Raw genomic sequence first — 19,898 nt, forward strand, 5'->3', positions numbered from 1 at the left:
AAAGTCCCTGAATAGAGTATGTGACTTATGTTGATATTATTATTGCAAAATTAGTCATGATTTCACATGTCTTAAAAAGTTATTGCTGATATTAAAGATCAAGAAAATAAAAACAGAATACTACAGGTTCCATCAAAACAAACAAACTAAACACTCAAGCTCCTAGTATATGCTTGTATTTTTAAAGGGCATTTAGAAGAAAAATAATTTAAATGATCTTATATGTCTTTAGACTGGGCATGAATTATGTCAAAACTGATTTTATTGGGTGGAGGGTGTTAGTCTTCATATTTTTATTGGAGGACAACAGGAAAGGGACCTCTTTCATCAGCATAAGCATTCCCAGGTTCTTCAGCCTTTCCAGGCTTGGGCCCAGAGGTTCCTGTGGGTGACTGGTCACATCAGGCATGTTCCCATTATCTCTCGCAGACACTGGGTAGTTGTAGGGTGTGGCCTGGTTGATCATGCCAATACTTGGTGTTGGGGCTAACCATAGGGATAATTATAGCGAGGCCCCAGACAGAGGAGGACAGACACTACCAGCACTGGCTCCTTTGCGCAGGCATTCTTGAGGAAGGTGGAGAGTTTCCTGGCCATCTTGGTCTTGGTAGTGACAATGGCCCCAAACTGATTTTAATATTAAACAAAACAATAGAACACATTTGAGTAAAAGATACAAACTAGTCAGCACCATGTCTGGACTAGACAGACTAAGAAACTTCATTTTCTTTTTCAGCAGAGTAGCTTTCCCAAATTCTATAAAGGAAATCCCTATTCTTGGGTTTATTTGCTTTATTTTATGTATATGTGTGAGTGTTTACATGTATGTATGTATGTATGTATGTGCACCACATGTACACCTGGAGTCATAGGCAATTGTGATTCACACGATGTGGGTGTTAGTGGTGAGCTGAACCTGGGTCCTTTGCAAAAGCAACAAGCACTCTTAACCAATGAGCCATCATCTCCTTGGTCCCTAGTTCTTTTTATTAAATGGCACATTTTTCAGGGAAAAAAAAGCTTACAGCATAATTCCTCTACTTTATGATCTCACTCTGTAGCTCTTGAACAATTCTCTTATGACACTCAACACACTGGAAGGAAACTGGCAGTTCACATTTATTTCCCAGCAAGGCTAGGAGCACCTTACGTCTAACACCATGTCTTATTTTCACATTCCCATACCACAAACCTGGTATCAATGTTGAACTGAAATTAATGAAAATAAGTTAGGCTTTCCCTGTCTTCAACAGTGACTCTTTGGAAGACTCCAACAAAGCCTCAGAGCTGGGCTAGCAAAGATGCACAATAAAGATTTCTGTGTATCTGGCTCTTTCTCTACTCTTCTTTTCCCTGCTTCTCCACCTCCAGTAGGGAGTTCCCACTGAAAATTGCACAATTCTTTGTGCAAGAGAAACAACAAGTTTAGTTCCTGCTGACCTGGGCAACATGATGTCCTGGCACAGCTCTTCCAATATCTTAATTCCTTTTCTCATTGCTCGAACCAAACACTTGTCAAGAAGCAAGTTAATGGACGAAGGGCTTGGCATGAGGCAGCTGGTCATGCTGCACAGTCAGGAAGCGAGGAAGAAGGATTGCTCAGTATAATTTTTTTTTCTTTAGTCCAGGACTAGAGCCCATGGAACTGTGCTATTCTTAGCAGACAGGTCTTCCTACCTCAGTTAATCCATCTGGATAACCCCTCACAGGCCTGCCTGGAGGCTAACAGTCTAGAGACCCCCATAAGTGTTTGTAGGAGACCGTCTCCTCGGTGTTTTTAAAGACAGTAGTTGATAATACTAACCATCATGCCCACTTTGATAAAAGAGTTGCAAACCCAAGCCAGCGTTCTTTTAAACAAAAGTATCATTTGAAGATCAATATTTTACCAAAATATCACCTTCTCTGACAGTTAATTTTGATTTCCCCAACTTCCTTAGAAACAACTAGACATTACGCATCATCTTTATGGGTGTGTCTTTATGAGGGTGCTTCCAGGGAGGGTTGAGGGGACAGATGTGGCCCCATCCCATGAGCTGGGGCCCCAGACTGAAAGCAAAGGATATGAGGAGGAAGTCAGCTGAAAGTCAGCCCTGAGATGGTAAGAGGTGAGGGGTCCTAGTCTCATGCCCCACTGTCATGGAGCTTCCTGACACCATTAGAAACTGTATCCCTTGAAATCATAAGCCAAAGTAAATTCTTCCTCCCTTAAATTTCTTTGATAGTTGACAGAAAAATAACTTATATTCCTTGAAAGGCTTTCATTTCTATCTATAGTCTTATAATATGCAAGTGTAAATTTTTGACAGGTAAGGCAACGTTCTGAACTCTTTGGTCAACCCCAGGACGAGTGGTTCATGTTACACCCTGACTAAGTATGCACATGTATAAAACAAAGCACACATATGTGATGTGTACAATCACTCTTAAATTTTCTGATGCAGTCATATTTATTTTCTATATACAATTTTCTTTTATTCTTTCTGTGCTTAAAAAATTATTTCATTTAAGTTTTTAAAGAAACTGAATTCATAACCTGCCCAGCAAAAGGATCACAATCTACAGGAAGAAAACCTCTAGTCAAGTAAGTATCATACAGTGCTGTGACCAGTGTTCCAGAATCACTTTGGAAGCTTTTAAAGGGCAACATAGAACTCTGAAAAACAAAACTAATAATTGCATATGTGGCTCACCTGCAGTTCTAGCACTAGAGAAGCAGGGGCAGGAGATTTGCTACAAGTTCTTGTCAGCCTGGTCTACACAGTGAATTCCAGGACAGCCAGGACTACGTATCAAGACCTTATCTCAAAACAAAACAAAATACTAACTCTAAACCAATAAAAAATTAGATCCAAGATAAAATGTCCACCAGAAAACAACAACAACAACAACAAAAATCCTTTAATCTTCACTCAGAAAACAAAAACACTACTAGACTTGGTAAAAAGGTGAAGATTAAACTAGACCAGATATGACCAATGCCAGAAAGAGCTGCTGCTCCTGAAAAAATCAAATGTATCCTTCCTCCATCCCTGACTGAAGTTTGACAGTGGTAAAAGAAAAGATGGACACAGCCTGTCCACTTCTTCTCATGTGTGGGTTTCTCCATGCTTTTTGCCTATGCTGATTTGATGAGTTGATGTCAGGAAGTTCATTTCCAGAATTAGAAGTATCAAGCAGGTAGTACAAAAAAGGATTTAAGGATGTTCTCTGCGATAAGAGGGTCAACAGTGGTAAACACCTTCAAAAATTGACTAAAGTAATGCCAAATATGTCAAAATCATAAATACTTGGAGCCTTGAAGTAGAACAAAGGGAGACGTTAAGTTTAAAGCAAGCTGTGTAGTTTTCTTGTATGTGCCAGGGAGGAAGGTGGCAAGGATCCTTCCAATTTATAGCAGAGGATCCAGGCTAAGGCTCTGGTACAGGATCCTCTGTACTCTCCCTACAGTCACCCATTCTGCCCCACCCAGTTTTTCAGGAGAGTCTTTACTGAGTTGAGAAGATGGCAGAGATGGAAAACTGTAAAACCTGGTGGTACAGGGCTAAAACCAGAGGGCTTACAAAATCAAGCCAGTGTCCTAATCGGGCATAACATGTTCAGCCATTCCTTTCTCTGTCCTCTACAAACTCTTATGCACACCTCACCCCTTTGGTGACCATTTATAGCACTGCCCCCTCATCTCCTCTAGATCATTCTGCTTCAGCTATAGTTGATTTCTTGTTAAGCCTTCAAACACATCAAGTACACTTGAGCCTCAGGGATCTGCTACAAGATGTTTGTCTTCCGCCTGGAATGTTCTTCCCATAAGTGTTAAATTCTTACCTCCTTCAAATCTCTGCACAAATGTGACCTATGCTACAAAGCTCACCTAAACATTCTCTATCCTGATTTTAAAATAAAATCTGACCTCACTTCCCGACACTGATATCCATCTTACTCTACACACTATCTCCTTAATGCTATATAATTGCACTCTAATCAGGTAGGGGTGGTCTCCTTCCTCAAACTCTGCTGGAATGCTAGCTCAGAAATATTCATCTTAATAACCAAACTAAAGACCCTAGAGTGGCATCTGATACATGATAAACGATGTTTAGTTAACAGAAGAATAAATAAGTACATGGTGTAGGATGTAATATCTCTTTTCCTACTTGCTTGTGGCTATAAAAAGAAACAGGGCCTTCAACACAGAAGCAGATAAATGACAGAAATGCACATGCTCATCCACATTAAATTTAATGACGAACATATTAAGATAAATGAATAGTATCAGACTCTTCTCTATTTCTAGGGAGAAAGAGTGACTACAGGGTGAGGTTAGCAGACATCATAAAGGAGGTAGAAAGAGCAAAAGCAACAGAGTTCTGCACAAGATCTAAAAGACTGGGCTGGAGAGATGGCTCGGTGGTTAAGAACACTGACTGCTCTTCCAGAGGTCCTGAGTTCAAATCCCAGCAACCACATGGTGACTTACAACCATCTGTAATGAGATCTGATGCCCTCTTCTGGTGTGTCTGAACAGCTACAGTGTACTTATATATAATAAATAAATAAATCTTCAAAAAAAATGGGGGTTGGAGATTTGGCTCAGTGGTAGAGCGCTTGCCTAGGAAGCGCAAGGTCCTGGGTTTGGTCCCCAGCCCCGGAAAAAAAAGAAAAAAAAATGTTCACAGTGCATCTCTGAACTATTTATTTAGCTGCTGTGCCCAGTTCCTTGGGATTTTATATGATACATTCTGATCATGTTCAACCCACTCCTCTCAGATCCATTTCTCCTTCCCTACCAACCAAGTTAGTGTCTCTCCTGGGTTTTTGTAACTCATCAAAAACAGTTTATTCTGTTCATACACTTTGAAGTGTGTGTGTGTGTGTGTGTGTGTGTGTGTGTGTGTGTGTGTGTGTGTGTGTGTGGCTTTACTGGAGGGTGGTCTACCTACTAGGGGTTGCATCCTTAAAAAAAACCTGACTCTTCCCCTTGCAGCAGTTATCAACTGCCAGCTGCTCCTTAATGTCCATTTCCCCTCTCCAAGCTGGAATATCATCTGACTTGAGCCTTCAGAGGTCTTTTAGATGCTGTCTCAACCGCTGTGAACTCGTATGTGCAACTGTCCTGCTGTATCCAGAAAACAGTGTCTTGTAGTCACCCACCACCGATGGCCCCCATAATGGTAGCAGCTATGTCTTCACTTGACCAGGTGGCCTCTGAGTCAGTCATGTATGGTCACTCAAGCTACTTCTGCACCAGTGGACATGTCTTAGCAGGCCAGTCCTGGGTGTGGTTCCCTGTGCTCACTGCTGGGTAAGACTGGCCATTCCTTGCCCTCCAGCAGTACCTTCTAGCACTATGAAAGTAAGACAGTAACAGTGAAACTTCCCAGTGATTATCAGCTTCATTTCTCCATGAGGAACAGATATTTATTTCATGAGGATATTTTGCCCCATACTATCTAGGATGACAAAAAAAAAAAACTTATTTAAAAGAGACTTCCTTAGAGAACAACACGACTTTAAAACATAGAGAAAATCAATTCCTCCTCACTCTGCCAAGATTTGAAACATGAAATTTATTCAAGAGCCAAAATGAAAAGCACCAAGATTCTAAGTCTGTCTACTGGTTCATAAATGAAGTTTGGATTGCCAATTCTAAAACTTTCACAGAACTGAGCAGCAAAAACCCAGCTGTTCTGTGCTCCAAATCAGAATCATGGCTCTCTTCTCTGTGAGAAGGCAGTCCCTAGAAATAAAAGTTCAGAGAAAAACCCTCTTAATCTCTAAAAGGTGCTAGTGACCTGGAGAAAGGGTAGCTTAATTTCTTAACCACCAAGCGCAGTCTCCAGCCTACAGAAAAAAAAAATTCAGGCCTCTGGGGGGCAATTTAAGAAAGATGAAGCCATAAAATAATTAATGAGGAAATGAGTTAATCTGTAGCTGGTTGTAATCCATATGTCCAAGAACAGCATCGTTACACATAGCAATGTCCTACCAGTCATTCGACCTAGCAATGTCTACACGCCACCTTCCTACTGTCCCCCATCCCAATCCATATTTTATAATGAAAGGAAGTGGAAAGAAGCCAGAGGGTTAAATTTCTCACATCTAAATCCCTCCAGCAACTTGAATTTCCTGAAGCAACTCTCCTAGGAGGGGGCATATTGTGACCAAGCTTTCTTGCGCACCTCCTGCCATCTGCAAAATTAAATTAAATGGCCCTTCTCTTTTGAAATCCTGCCATCAATGTACCAAAGGGAACATCTGAGTATACCAGTCAGGGATGATAGCTTTTCCTTTTTACCAACACACACAAATCATTAGGAGATTAAGTCTCTGAATGGCTAATGTGCACTTTCATAAAGAAGGAGAAGTTAAATGCTCAGTCTGACACCCACATAGAAGGGGCTAGGATTGCACTTGCTGCTGCCCTTGGAAGATGATTAAAAGCAGGGCAGACAGGAAGCTAATGGCTTTTTTGCTGCACTTTTATGGGGGTAGGGGTGTCAGGAATAGACATGGGAAATCAAGGGCCAAGTGCTGAAGGGCAGATGGTGGGGGAAGGAGGGGAAATGATTCTATGCCTAGGAGGCACAGGGACTCCTCAACCCAAAGACTAAAGTACTTTTCACACTCACAGACAGTTCTAAGGATGCTGCAAAGCCTGAACTCACTATGCTACTACAGTTTTTTCTAAGGCAAACTGAAATTTAAGCCAATGTAGAGGTGGGGATTGGTGGAGACATAGATCAGGGTATCGTACCTGCTTAGTATGTGAGGACCTGTGTTTAATCCCCACCCCCCAAGACCCCCAAACAGCCTGTAACTTTGGTATTTGTTGCATTAGCAAAATTTCCATTTTCTACACCTACTGCCTAGACACTCCTCCCTACCCCTCAAATCTGCTTCAGCCATTTCTCCCACCTTCCCTGAACTGAACAATTAATTCAACAGTTATTTCTATATCCACCTGGTCCTGCTTTAAATATGCCTAAATTTGGAACAACAGAAGTAAGTGGGTTAAAAAGGAAAAAGAAAATTTAGGAAATGGCAAATTTCAGAATAGCAGCATATAATTTGAAAAGTAGCTCAGATGGGAACAGACTTTATAAGAATGTAAAATTACCCACAAATCATATTTTATTCAAGTCACTTCAATGCAACATATCTTTATTAAGCACTCACTACTGTGCCCACAAGTAAAGATCAAACACAGTAGGCCAAAGACCCATTCATTCTAAAACTGAAGCGGGCTTCCTGTTCATACACCTAGAAGAGCGTCTTGGAAAATCCAGTGTTGGCTCCAGGTTAAGGATAGAATGGGAACCCATATCTACTCCATGGTCACTCTGAGCAACTTCTCAGACTGATTTGCCACGGGATAGGCAAAAAGAAGATTTAGAAGCCAAGGCAGAGGCAAAGAGAGGAACCAGATGGCTGCCTACAAAGTTAAGAAATATATGCTTCTTAATGAGACATCTGACAGGAAGAGTAAAAACATCCTTACATCAAATTCTTCGAGAAATTATAATTCACAATGGACGTTATTCACTACAATTTACAAAACCACTATAGCTAATAAAAATCTCTTCTATTTTTTTCTTATCATCTCCTGAAAAGCATACACATTTCAGGGGAAGAGTTAGGAATAAAAGCCCTTCTCACAGAGGGTGTGTTGGTGCACGCCTTTAATCCAGCATTCCAGAAGCAGGAGCAGGCAGACCTCTGTGAGTTTCAAGTGAGCCAGGGCTACATAGCAAAGCCCTGTCTCAAAAAAGGAGGAAAAAGAAGGGGAGGAGGAAGAAGCAGGGAAGGAGGAGAAGAAGGAAGAGGAGGTAGGAAAGGAGGAAGAAAAAGGAAAAGTACTTTTTGTTCTAGGACCTAGGACAAAAATATCAGGAAGCAACAAGCACCTGTGTAAAGGGGCAGAGCAGGAAAAAGAAACCAATGAGCTTGGAAAAGGAACTCTTAGAAACTCAGCCCCCAGGATATCTACAACCCCAGCTGTCTTACGGAAACACATATTGCATGTGTGTGTGGGGGGTGGGGGGGAGAGGGAGAGGGAGAGCGAGAGGGAGAGGGAGAGGGAGATCGAGAAGGAGAGGGAGAGGGAGAGGGAGAGGGAGTGGGAGAGGGAGAGGGAGAGGGAGAGAGAACGAGCTGTAATTAAAGTCCTCAAGAGGGAGAAGTTTGGAGTCCAACCTGGTCCACACATCAAGTTTCAGCCAATGAGGACTAGATTAAGATCTAGTCAAGAACAAGGAAGAAAAGGACAGAGAAAGACAGAGACAGAGAAGATACCAACCAGAAAGGCTCTCAGATTCTCAACTCTCAACCTAGTGAAAGGTTTTTATGAAAAATGAAAATCTCCCAGAAACCTTAAGTTAATCTCTTGCTGTCCTGCAAAGGAGACAGAGTCTGGAACTGAGGTGACATCAGACCTCTCTGCCCTAGTCAGGATCTGCCTGTCCTACTGTCAGTATCTGCCAGGAATTAGCCAACAGCCTAAGTCTAACCTCCTCAAGAAGAAATGTTCTCTTTGGATCTCAACATTAATTTGAAAGAGTCAGTAATTCACTCAACATTTTACAACAGAGATGTTACTAAGTAGGAAACAACAACAACAACCAGGACACAGAAGCGAGGGCATGGAGGGGACAGAGCCTGAATGCTGGTAGAAGATAAAAATGCCATATGTCCAGTAAGCCTGCCAGAAGAGAAGAGTCCTATGGAGATCCCTCACCCTGCTCCTTCCTCCCAAGAACCACTCCCCTAAAGTCTCCAGGGAGATATCTTGGCATTTCTCTGTCTGCAAACCTGCTTCATTTCAGTGTCTTTGCAATGGTGAGGCTCAGGGACCTCTATCATCCACTTGCCCATAGCTACAATAAGAAGTGAAAAGTGAACAAAGAGGATGGAAAAATAATGGCTGAGAAAAAGAGTGGCACTGTCTTTCTTAATGAGTATTTTCTTCAGTTTGCTCAGACAATTTTCCAAATTGTCTATGACAATCATGATGCTTGTATAACTAGAGAAAGCAGTAAAATGTTATTTTAACACATGAACTCACAACAGTTGGGGTTGCCCACACAGCCAGGCCAGTCAACATTCTAGCATGGAGTGGTAAGGGGTTCATGAGCTTCCATGCCTGAGGATCTATGGACAGTACTGGCCTCTTGGGGAGGAGGAGTCGGGTTTCTTTAGGGGTGTGGCTAGTAGGCCAACCAAGCTCTAGTGCATGGCCTTAGAGCCTGAAGACAGGCAAATTGCACACGTAGGATTGTTTTGTTTTTTTAAAGGACAATGTGAAACTGGTGCTGAGGGGGTGGGGGTGGGTAAGGAGGTAGAGGTGGACCTGAGAGAAGATAAGGGGAGGAACTGGGAGTAAGTATGAACAAATTACCTTGTATAGAACTAACTCTCAAGTAATTAATAAAAATATTCTTTAATGTTACTTTAAAATCAGTAGGAATAGGGCCAGTGAGATGGCTAAGTGGGTAAAGGTGCCTGATACCCCAAGTTCAATCTCTGGAAAGAGGAAGCAAAGAACCAATTCCTTAAAAGTTGTCCTTTGATCTATACACACATACACACCCCATAAATATGAGTAAGATCAGCAGGAGTACTACCCAGAATGCTTTCCGACAATGTTTTAGGGAAGGAAATGGGAAGATGGAAGAAAAGGCAAAGTCCCGTTTAAATTTTTTAAGAAAGGAAAACAAACAAAAAGGAAATAAAAGAAAAAGTGAGGAAAACCTTGGAGACTGGGAGAGGGTATGTGCACGTCCCTATGCTTCCGTGTGCACACTGCGGCAGAGAGACAAACCATGACAGAAGGCATCCGGCGGCTAAGTGCACTCACTGCATGACAAAGTACTCCAAATAGACAGAGATTCCTTATTCCGAATGTCTTCTTGGGAGAAAGGTTTCTATCCGGGTAGTTTTTGGCCTTGGCTGGGTCTGATCGATAAAGCTTGGGAAGAAGACAATGCTAAAATCCAAAGCTTACTGGGTCTCAGTAGCTTGTCTCCTGTTACACTAGGGCTCTTGGCCATCCCCAAGCAGGCAGGACAGACCACTGCTTTACACGAGGAGATCTCAGCTCATCTCTTTTCGGCTCCTGGAAGACTGAAGTCTTAATGATTCTTTCCATGAGTCTCAGGAGATAGCTTTCTAATGTGAATTTAGTGTTACACAGCCCGGACTTGGAGGAAACAACACTGCAGAGAGGCAAGAGGCAGATGCCAATTTCTAGAAGAAGTCCCTGCTCCTTCCAGCTTGGAAAAATATCTGTTGGCAGAGAATAATGCAGTAGGATGGTTTTTGTTAGTGTGGAAGGCGGGGCTGCAACATGCCACAGAGAAACTGACCAATCAATCTTCCACGGCTTTAAGGAAGGGAAACAAAATCCTAAATTTTTACTCCCTGTTACCAACTGTCTGAACACCATACCCCTCCCATCAACATGCAATCTACACCCTTAGTCAGCCACTGGTCCATATCGACGTACTTACTGCATAACTGATGGAAAATCAGGGTATAGAAGCTCACTGATATTTTTCCTCTGTGTAAGTAAAGACCACAGATACCCATGTTAAGAACCCAATAGGACTGGGCTGGAGAGATGGCTCAGTGGTTAAGAGCACTGACTGCTCTTCCAACAGTCCTGAGTTCAAATCCCAGCAACCACATGGTGGCTCACAACCATCTGTAATGGGATCTGATGCCCTCTTCTGGTGTGTCTGAAGACAGCTACAATGTACTCATATATAATAAATAAATAAATAAATAAATAAATAAATAAATAAATAAATAAATAAATCTTAAAACAAACAAACAAAAAAAGAACCCTGTAGGACATAGCATAAAACCCTGATATATTTACAAATCCACAAAGGAACTTTGTGCTTGCCATAAAGTCCTGTAATATGTGGACACTCCCACACATCCAACATGCCGTCAGTATCTACAGTAAGAATCACTAAGGGAGCCAGACATGATAGCTCACACCTATAATCCTAGCACTTAGAAGGCAGAGACAAGATGATTGCTACAAATTCAAGACCAATGTGAGCTATACAATGAATTCTCTATCAACTTGGCCAAAGAAAGAGATCCTCTTTCAAAGATAAAGCAGTAACAACAAAATAACCACTATATATTATAGTAGAAATTACACTTCTCTTAGCTTTGTCTTATGTTTTCCTAAAAAAGGTATAGCATTCGTTCATCTGGGAAAATACTTTGGAAATTATGCAAAACAATAAACAATAAAAGGGATGTGTCCTTCTATTCCTACTCTGTCCCAAAGCTTCGCATCCTGAAGACACTGGTACTAATTTCTTATGTCTTAGAGATCTCTTCTGTGTGTGTGTGTGTGTTTTTTTAATTGTAGAGTAGATCTTAGAGAGTTTTCCAAATACTACATTATGAATTTGCTTTTTCTTTCTCCTGGCTACAAAAGCATTCAAATGGCTGTACTTTGACTTTTGCAACTATTCCCATTTTGATGATTATTGCCATTTTTATTGTCTACACTCAATGCTGTAATGACTGTAAATGTAAGTATATCTGCAGAATAAAGTCCTGAAAGGGAGTTCATAGATATTGTAGTATTTTGAATTTTGTTTATTTATTTCTATGGTGTGTGTGCACATGTTCATTTCACCTGTCTGTGAGTATTGGCATAAAAGAATGTGGGTAGGTGTGTGGAGGTCAGAATGTTGGAGTAATTTTCTAAGTGCTATTAATAATGTGCATTCAAAACAAACACCATTACATTTACAATTTGAACTTTTACATATTTACTTCTTGTAGAGATAGACTGTTGAGAGATTCCATACATTTAGTTAAAAGAAATGCGAAGTGTCCTTCTGTGTTTCTACCTTTCCTCATATTCCCATGACCAACCTTCACCCCCAAAAGGGGGTATAATTTGCCTACATTATGTCAAACAGTTCAGTTTTTACTTCCACCATGGAAAAAATATTAAATTCAGCTGAATTATGCATGAGACCCTATGTGACATGATCATACATCTTCAGATCTTTCATTCTCACAATTTTAGCATTTCTGGATAGGTCTAACAAGAGACTTGCTCTACATATCCTCAAACTATTGGTGTGTGCCCTAGCATGGTAATGTATCAAGACACCTGTATATTTGCAAGAATGCGTGTATGTGCTGGGAGTTCTCATTTTTACACATTTTCTCCTACTGGCCTGGAGTAATCCACATCAAATTTTCTGAGCATGTGTCTCCATGAGATGATCAGAATATTCAGAACAAAAAAAATGTCTTGTTTACAATTTATAAATTCTCCATCTTCCTCTAGGGATGACTGTAAGACTGCCTGGACCAAAAAGGAAAACACCACATGACTTACTATACATGTACTTACTATACTATACTTATAATACTATGTATTACTGTACATGACTCTCTAGATTTCCCTTCTCTGAAGCTGTAGAAATATTCTGAAAAAGAACAGTTTGTGTATGCAGTTCACGCTTTCCTACTTCCTGAAGTCTACTTCCAAAATCATATTAGACAAAATATGCAGATTATATATCCATTTCCATTCCAATTATCCTAGTATAAGAGCCTGGTTAACATGACTGACTAAACTGGATCATCTCTGCTAAGCCATCAGACATCTTAACAGTGTCACGGGTATCCTTGCAGAGGGGCTTAAGAGCAGATAAACAAAGCAAGGAATTCATCTCCAGTTAAATCCACTCAGATACTAATGAGTTTTCTAAGACCACAAAGCAAACTAATAGTCCTGGATGTCATTTATTTTGGAGTACACTAGCTACTTTCTTTTGGCACAATGGTATTAAGTAACACAAGTCTCTCTAATTTTCTTTCAATTTTATCTCCTTTCTGTGGCATAAGAAACGACTCTAGAAACACTCAAAAATATTAACACGTGGAGAAATATTAAAATAATAACAAAGATCTTGAAGGATCCCATTTTCTTCCTCTTTGATTTTTCTTAAGATTTACCTATGACAATAACCTTTCAAATTGTTTTCTTTCATAACTCTTTTGTTCTTTTGTTTGTTGGTCGTGTGTGTGTGTGTGTGTGTGTGTGTGTGTGTGTGTCTGTGTCTGTGTCTGTGTCTGTGTCTGTGTCTGTGTCTGTGTGTCTGTGTGTAGCCCTGGATGTTCTGGAACTCTCTCTGTAGACCAAGCTAGCATGGAACTCATAGAGATCTGTCTGCCTCAGCAATGCTGGGATTAAAGGTGTGAGCCATCATCCCCAACTTATTTTTTGTTCTTATCTATTAAATATCTTCCTTTTGAAATGTAAGGTCCCTGAAGGTGGAGACTCCATTAGTCTCATTCATGTAACATCCTTAGGCCCTAGTCATCCAGGACGAGGGGATCTTCACTGAGGGATTGCCTCCATCAGACTGTCTGTAGACAAGTTTGTAGGGGCTTTTTTCCTTCCCTTTTTTGGTTAATGATTGATATGGAAGGGCCCACCATTCCATGGTGCCATCCCTGGACAGGTAGTATAAGAAAGCAAGCTAAGCAAGCCATGGGGAGCACAGCTTTCCTCTATGGTTCCACTCTCAGTTGAAGTTCTCCCTGAATTCCCTCAGTGACCAACTGTGATCTGGATGCACACAAAATAAACCAAGTTGCTTCTGACCACAGTATTTATTGCAACAGCAGAGAAATCTAACCAAGACTCTAACTGGGTAAATACAAACTGTCTACTAAAACAAGATAGGTAGGGTTCTCTGCAGAAACAAACAACCCCTAAATTTCAGAGGCTTAACACGACAAAAGCTCCTTTCTTACAATGTCCAACAAAAGCAAGGAATAGGGAATCTGTTCATCACTGTAGTTTAAAGGCCCAGACCAACACAGCATCTGATCACAGACATTCAAGACCTGATCAAGACCAAGGCAAGAAGATAGAGCACTAAGCTGTTGCGTCCTGGAAATTGCTTCTGCTTAGCAGTGTTGGGTTTAACCATATTTTGCTGTTCAGAATAAGCCACAGTCACTACTTACTTCAAGTAGATGCGATGACTATTGGAAGCCTGAGGAGACTTAACAGCAAATCTATTAATAGAACCCTACTGTTGAAAAGGTTTCATTTGGTCCATTCCTGTTTCTAGGCAGAATTGAAGTTGCAATTACAAAATAAATAAATAACAGAAAGAGCCTTTTCAGAAAGGAAATATATGTGAATTGCCCAATCAAGAGAAGACATCTGTATTCATCATGCCACTTAATTTAGGAACAAAGCAAATGATTAAAGTGTACTCCACACTAGTGCTCCTGGCAACTAAAAACCCTAGAAAAGAAACCACTGTAGGGAAAATGTGTGACTGTGTGATGCCAGGCTTTCAGATCACCAAAGCAATTCTGTTCACTGAAATAACACCACACATTAATTTGTTTTAACTTAATATATATAAACAAAAACAGTAAATAAGTTGCATCATGTGTGCCCACTACAATCCATCCCCTATTATTACCACAGAAGGCCTACTGCATTATGACTCACACTTGAAGCTTTCTCTACAGCACATCTAACAGTGTTTCCTGCAGACACAGAACAAGTGAGATTCAATTCCTGTCCCACAAGGATTCTCTTTCATCTTTCTTTCTCCGCCATCATTCAGTCTCTTACAGTGAGATAACCTCTAGTCACACAACTCTTTCTCCAAATGAATTCCCAAGTTGCTATGGTAACTAACACCTTCCTCCAATCCTGTCAATATGTTTCCCTCCCCTACAGGCGGACTTTTTGATATATTGCCAGAAGCACCAATCTCCTAGCACCTGCTTGCTCCTCAAACCTAGAAATGAGGCCTTTTAGGAGACTCTGTTAGTAACCAAAGCAGCTATCTTTAACAAAAAACCAACTTTGTACTTATTACATCATTTAATAATTAAAAATAAAACTACATGGTAGCCATTCGCCTTATTTTAAATAACAGATAAAATAACCAAATTAGAGGTCACACAACTTGGTTAAGGAACAGAAGCAGGATTTGAACACAGAATTCTCAGACCGCACTGTCTCTAAGATGACTTAGCATCTTCCATCAGCACTAGACTTTGCCCAGATTAAGAGTGAACTACAGATCTTGTTCATCACTCTGCCTCTGCTTCTTTTTCCAAAGAGGCATTATACACTTGAAGACATGAACTTGACGTATACCAGCACACACTACTCTTAATCCAATGGTATTTTAAGACATGTTAATCAAGACAGAAGCCTGAACGATAAACAAACAAACAAACAAACAAACAGGACAGTTCTCCTGTTCGTCTCCAAGGGCTTCCACAGAGAACCAGATAATGTGTGCTAAGTGTCCATTACAGAGAATGAAGGTTTATAAGATCACTAATACCTCACAGGTGTTGAGGTATCCACAATATGACCAGATATCAGGAAAGGTCCATAAGGGTTGAATGCAGCCAAATCCCCTGGATTATCTTCTTGGGCCCATTCAAAGCTTCCCTCAAGTCCCATATGACCCATACCCTCACTAGTCTCCCCTAACCCAAATCAGAAACAAAGTAAGTCCCATACTTACTTCTTCGCTGACCCATCTCTCCCCAGTTCCCAGCAGAGGGACACTTTATATTACTTTGTAAACTAGAGTGAAACGTCTAGCATCCCAGTTATTTTCCCAGCCTGCCTTTTTCAATCATTCATATTCACAAGGCATAAACTGATACTCCCTTGGCCAGGAGCTATTTGTGAAACTATTCTGCCTCCCTCTTTTCCCATCAAAACCGTACTCAGTGTGCAGTAGAAAGGGGGTTATTCTAAAGCAAACAATTAGCAAGTCACCTAGCATTGCCACCCACTCCACAGAGGCGCACAAACAAGAGAATTAGCCTAATTTGTTGTCTACAATGAATAGGCCACTTTACCCATCAGAGCTCTAGAGTTTGGTGCAGGATGACAAACTCTGTTGTAATGGCCACAGTGACCCTGTTCCCTGTTTTATAGCTATGTGCTGAAATTCAAAGGCACTCCTTCCCTGCCCCCATCTTCCCTTGCATACTTGTGCGTATCACTCCATTAAGAGTCTGAAGTGTAATTTGTCTCATTCACTATCACCCTGTTAAACTGCTCTACAGCTGCTGTGGCAGTAATCACAGTGATCAGTGATTCAGACTTATTGAGCAAAGGGCCTTAAGTAGGCTCCATTATTAAAATTTCCAAAGGTTTTATTATTAAAATAAGCCAAGATAGACCAGTATGTCTCTACAGAGAAGTTGTTCTAATGATTCTTGAGTTCTAAAGGGATGTTTGTCCCATTCTCAATGTTTCACTGGTGAATATCAGTAATTGGGAATTTAGCAATAAATAAAACTTAATAATCTCACTTAAAGGTACAGCATTATACAAACCTTTAAGATGCTGCCTTTGTTCACTGAACCACTGTTTATAACAGCAAGCACCAGAAGTGAGTCAAGTGTCTACCTGAGGATGGGTTCAGCAATGGTAGCCATCCATGCAATGGAATAATATGCAACTCTATAAAAAAAATGATACATGACCACCTTATCTGTACCAATATAGAAAGATTCCCAAGGGCATAAAGGCAAAGACCAAAGGCATCCCACTCAAATGAGAATAGCCCAGTGTGTTTATAATAAACCGGATACTTCACCTATCAGAACTGTATTAAACAGACTGTATACTATACTAGCATTTGTGCATTTGTATAAAACGATAGGGGAAGAATATATTCACTCTTGTTTATATTTCATTAATTAATGCCAGATAGATAGATAGATAGATAGATAGATAGATAGATAGATAGATAGATAGATAAAAACAAGGATGGGTGATCAGCACAGTGGATTAGAATGTGGTAGAAAATATTTCTTGATTAAAAAACCAAAAAACCCAAAAAACCCAAATATTTTTCATGGTCTAATTTGCCTTTACTACTTAGTTCACCTAGCAGGATGGGGATGGAATGAGGAGCAGACAGTCTCTATAGCCCTGAGACCAGATGATGAAGCACATTTTACTTGTCAGAAGCCGCCAACTTTAGCACAGAGATAACTTTTATCAGAAGATTAGCCAGACTATGACTTGATTGTTTACAATAAGACACACTGGCCCTCTACCTCAGAGGTGAAGAGGAGTGGTTCTCCAAGTAAGTATAGCTCAGTGGTGAAACACTGCCTAGCATGTATGAAACCTGATTCAATCCAATACAAAAGGAAATTAAGGGGGTTGGGAGAATAGCATAGTAAGGGGTCCTTCTCTATCACCTTTGTAGTTCTCGTTTTATTCCTGTTTTCATAATGGACCTTCAAAAGGAGTATATGTATACATACATGGACATGTATGTGAGATTGGTAGTCTATGATTAGCTCTAGCTTAAGGTTACTTTCAACACCAGTGTGATTTTGAGTCACATCCATGGTTCCTCTTCCCCAGACCAGAAAACAGGAGAAAAAAAGGAAAAAAGCAACTGTTGTTTAAAGTTTTATCTAGTCTTGTGGGTCACGAGTAATGCCATCAAAATGAATAAAATTAAGTTATCTGTCTAAGACCAGTGTCAGAGAATTCTTGGTCCAGCACCACAGACAACTAGACCCTCCTACATAGCTACAGAGAGGGGTAGACATGAACCGACTGCAGTTACACGGTCACAAGCTGCACTGTTGGCAGGAGCTCACAGGAAAGAAGCCCCAGAGCTGCCCCAGCCAATGAAAGTCGCAGAGGCTGAAGAAATGGCTCAGCAGTTAAGAGAGTTTGCTGCTTTCAGAGAATCCTAGTTGGGTCCCCAGCACCCATGCCTAGTGGCTGTAACTCCAGCTCCAGGAAATTTAATACCTTACACTGGATGCCATGGCACTGGCATACACAGGCACATGTGTACACACATGTGCAAATAAAAGATCTAAATTTAGAGCAACTGAGAAGGAGGGAGAAAGACAGAAAGAATGAGAGTGATACAGAGATACACAGAGAGAGAGAGCATATGTTAGCATAAGCAAGCCTTCATCAGGGACTACCAGATTACAGAAAGATATTCAGTAGTCACAGACAGCCTGTGTAATCTGTCTCTGATTTCTATGTCCCATACACTCCTTTGGTAAGGCCCACATTAGCTGGTGACTGGAATTCTTGTCATCTAGAACTAAAGCCACTACACTCCAGGCCTGATCTCCCAATTCCCTTTTGGATGCTTCAGCCTGGATAGATATCCCTTGGCCAAATATGAACTTCTTTTCCCTGGCAACATACAGTTTCTATCTGACCTTTCCCTTCCTCAGTAAATGGTTCTTCCATATATCTCAGCCAATGACCCAGAAGGCAAAGAGCATCCTACTTTCTACCTCTGCCATCTCCCCCATCAATTTCAAACTTACCATGAATTTGTAAAGGACAAAAAGAGAAAGTTAGTTAGGGGTCTGAGACTCTAGAATCCAAGAAGGAAAGCACAGGGAAAGTGGAACATGTTTGAAGAAATTCTAGGGGTTTCAGATGCCAGCCTCCCATCCGCAGTCTAAAGGTAAAATGCCTCACCCCTATTTCTATGCAACTAGCTAAAAATAATTGTACTGATTTCTCACCTCCTCAAATACCTCTCAAAGCCTCACCTTCCCAGTATTTCCAATGACACCTCCTTATTTTGTAACTTCCTGCTTCATTCAGCAGCATTTAGTAAGGACAGATCACAGCTAGGAACTGCTTCGGGGATGGGAAAGTTTTGAGATAAGGTTTTGTTATGTGGCTCAGGCCAAGCACACTACAATCCTCTTGTCTCAGCCTCCCCAAAGCAGGCCATACAGATGTGCACCACCATACACAGCTATTCAGGTGCTTTTAAACAGAATAAAAGCAGTACAATCCCTGCTTCCTGACGGTGTCTCGTCTTATTATTTCTCACTCACACTGTTCACACATGCTTTGTCTCCTTCCACTCGTTCTTTACATTGCACTCTATTTCCTCAAATTTTAAATTAAATTGTTACAGTAGGAAGTGAACAAACTTATCATGGAAGGTCAGATGGTAAACAGTGTGTAGACTTCTGGGTCCTATTTTCTCGGTCACTACTATTCAACTCTGTTCTGGTAATATAAAAACAACTACTTATAACACAGAAGCTAATGAGTGTGGCCATCCCAATACAGTAATTTTCAGAAATATAGACTGCAGGTCAGATGGGTCAAATGGACTATAGCCTGCTGATCCCAAGTTAATTATTAATTGCATTGCTTGTTGCTCCACTGGAAGGAATTGAAACTTCTTCCTATGACCTAGGAAATCCTCCAGCCTCAGCTGACCACCAGCTGCTCCTCTGTGTCCACTATATTCCAGCCACTCTGACCATTACAGAGCTTACGCACTGTGCCACATCCATTCAGTTAGGGTCCCTCGCTAGCTATTTCCCTATCATTACCCTCTTTCTCAGGGCTCCTTAGCTGCCTGAACTCACCTCTTCAGAGGGGTCTTTTCTGATCACCCAAGACCGAAATGTTCTAACTCCCATGCTCTATTTGTTTGCTTCAAATTATTTATCATCAACTGAAAAAAATCATGTATTTCACATTGATCTGTGTTCCCAATCACCACACCTGTGGTGGTTTGAACACACTTGGCCCAGGGAGTAGCACTTTTAGGAGGTGTGGCCTTGTTGGACGAAATGTGTCATTGTGGGGGTGGGCAATGAGGCCTTCCTCCAAAATACATGGGAGCCAATCTTCTCTTATCTGCCTTTGGATGAAGATGTAGAACTCTCAGCTCCTCCAGCCCCACATCTGCCTGGATACTGCCATGCTCCTGCCTTGATAACAATGGACTGAATTTCTGGACCTGTAAGCTAGCATCAATTAAATGTTGTCCTTTATAAGAGTTGACTTGGTCATGGTGTTTCTTCACAGCAATGCAAACCCTGAG

At 41.0% G+C, this 19,898-nt stretch overlaps 1 protein-coding gene and 1 pseudogene across 11 annotated transcripts in view; both read right to left on the reverse strand.

Annotated features, from left to right (window-relative positions):
- Srgap2 (SLIT-ROBO Rho GTPase activating protein 2) overlaps positions 1-19,898 on the reverse strand; it is a 223,258-nt gene that overhangs the window by 143,669 nt on the left and 59,691 nt on the right.
- Positions 194-660, reverse strand: LOC148001600 (NADH dehydrogenase [ubiquinone] 1 alpha subcomplex subunit 3 pseudogene; annotated as a pseudogene).

This window comes from Rattus norvegicus, chromosome 13 (assembly GCF_021556685.1).
Source record: "Rattus norvegicus strain SHRSP/BbbUtx chromosome 13, alternate assembly SHRSP_T2T, whole genome shotgun sequence".
NCBI lineage: Eukaryota > Metazoa > Chordata > Mammalia > Rodentia > Muridae > Rattus > Rattus norvegicus.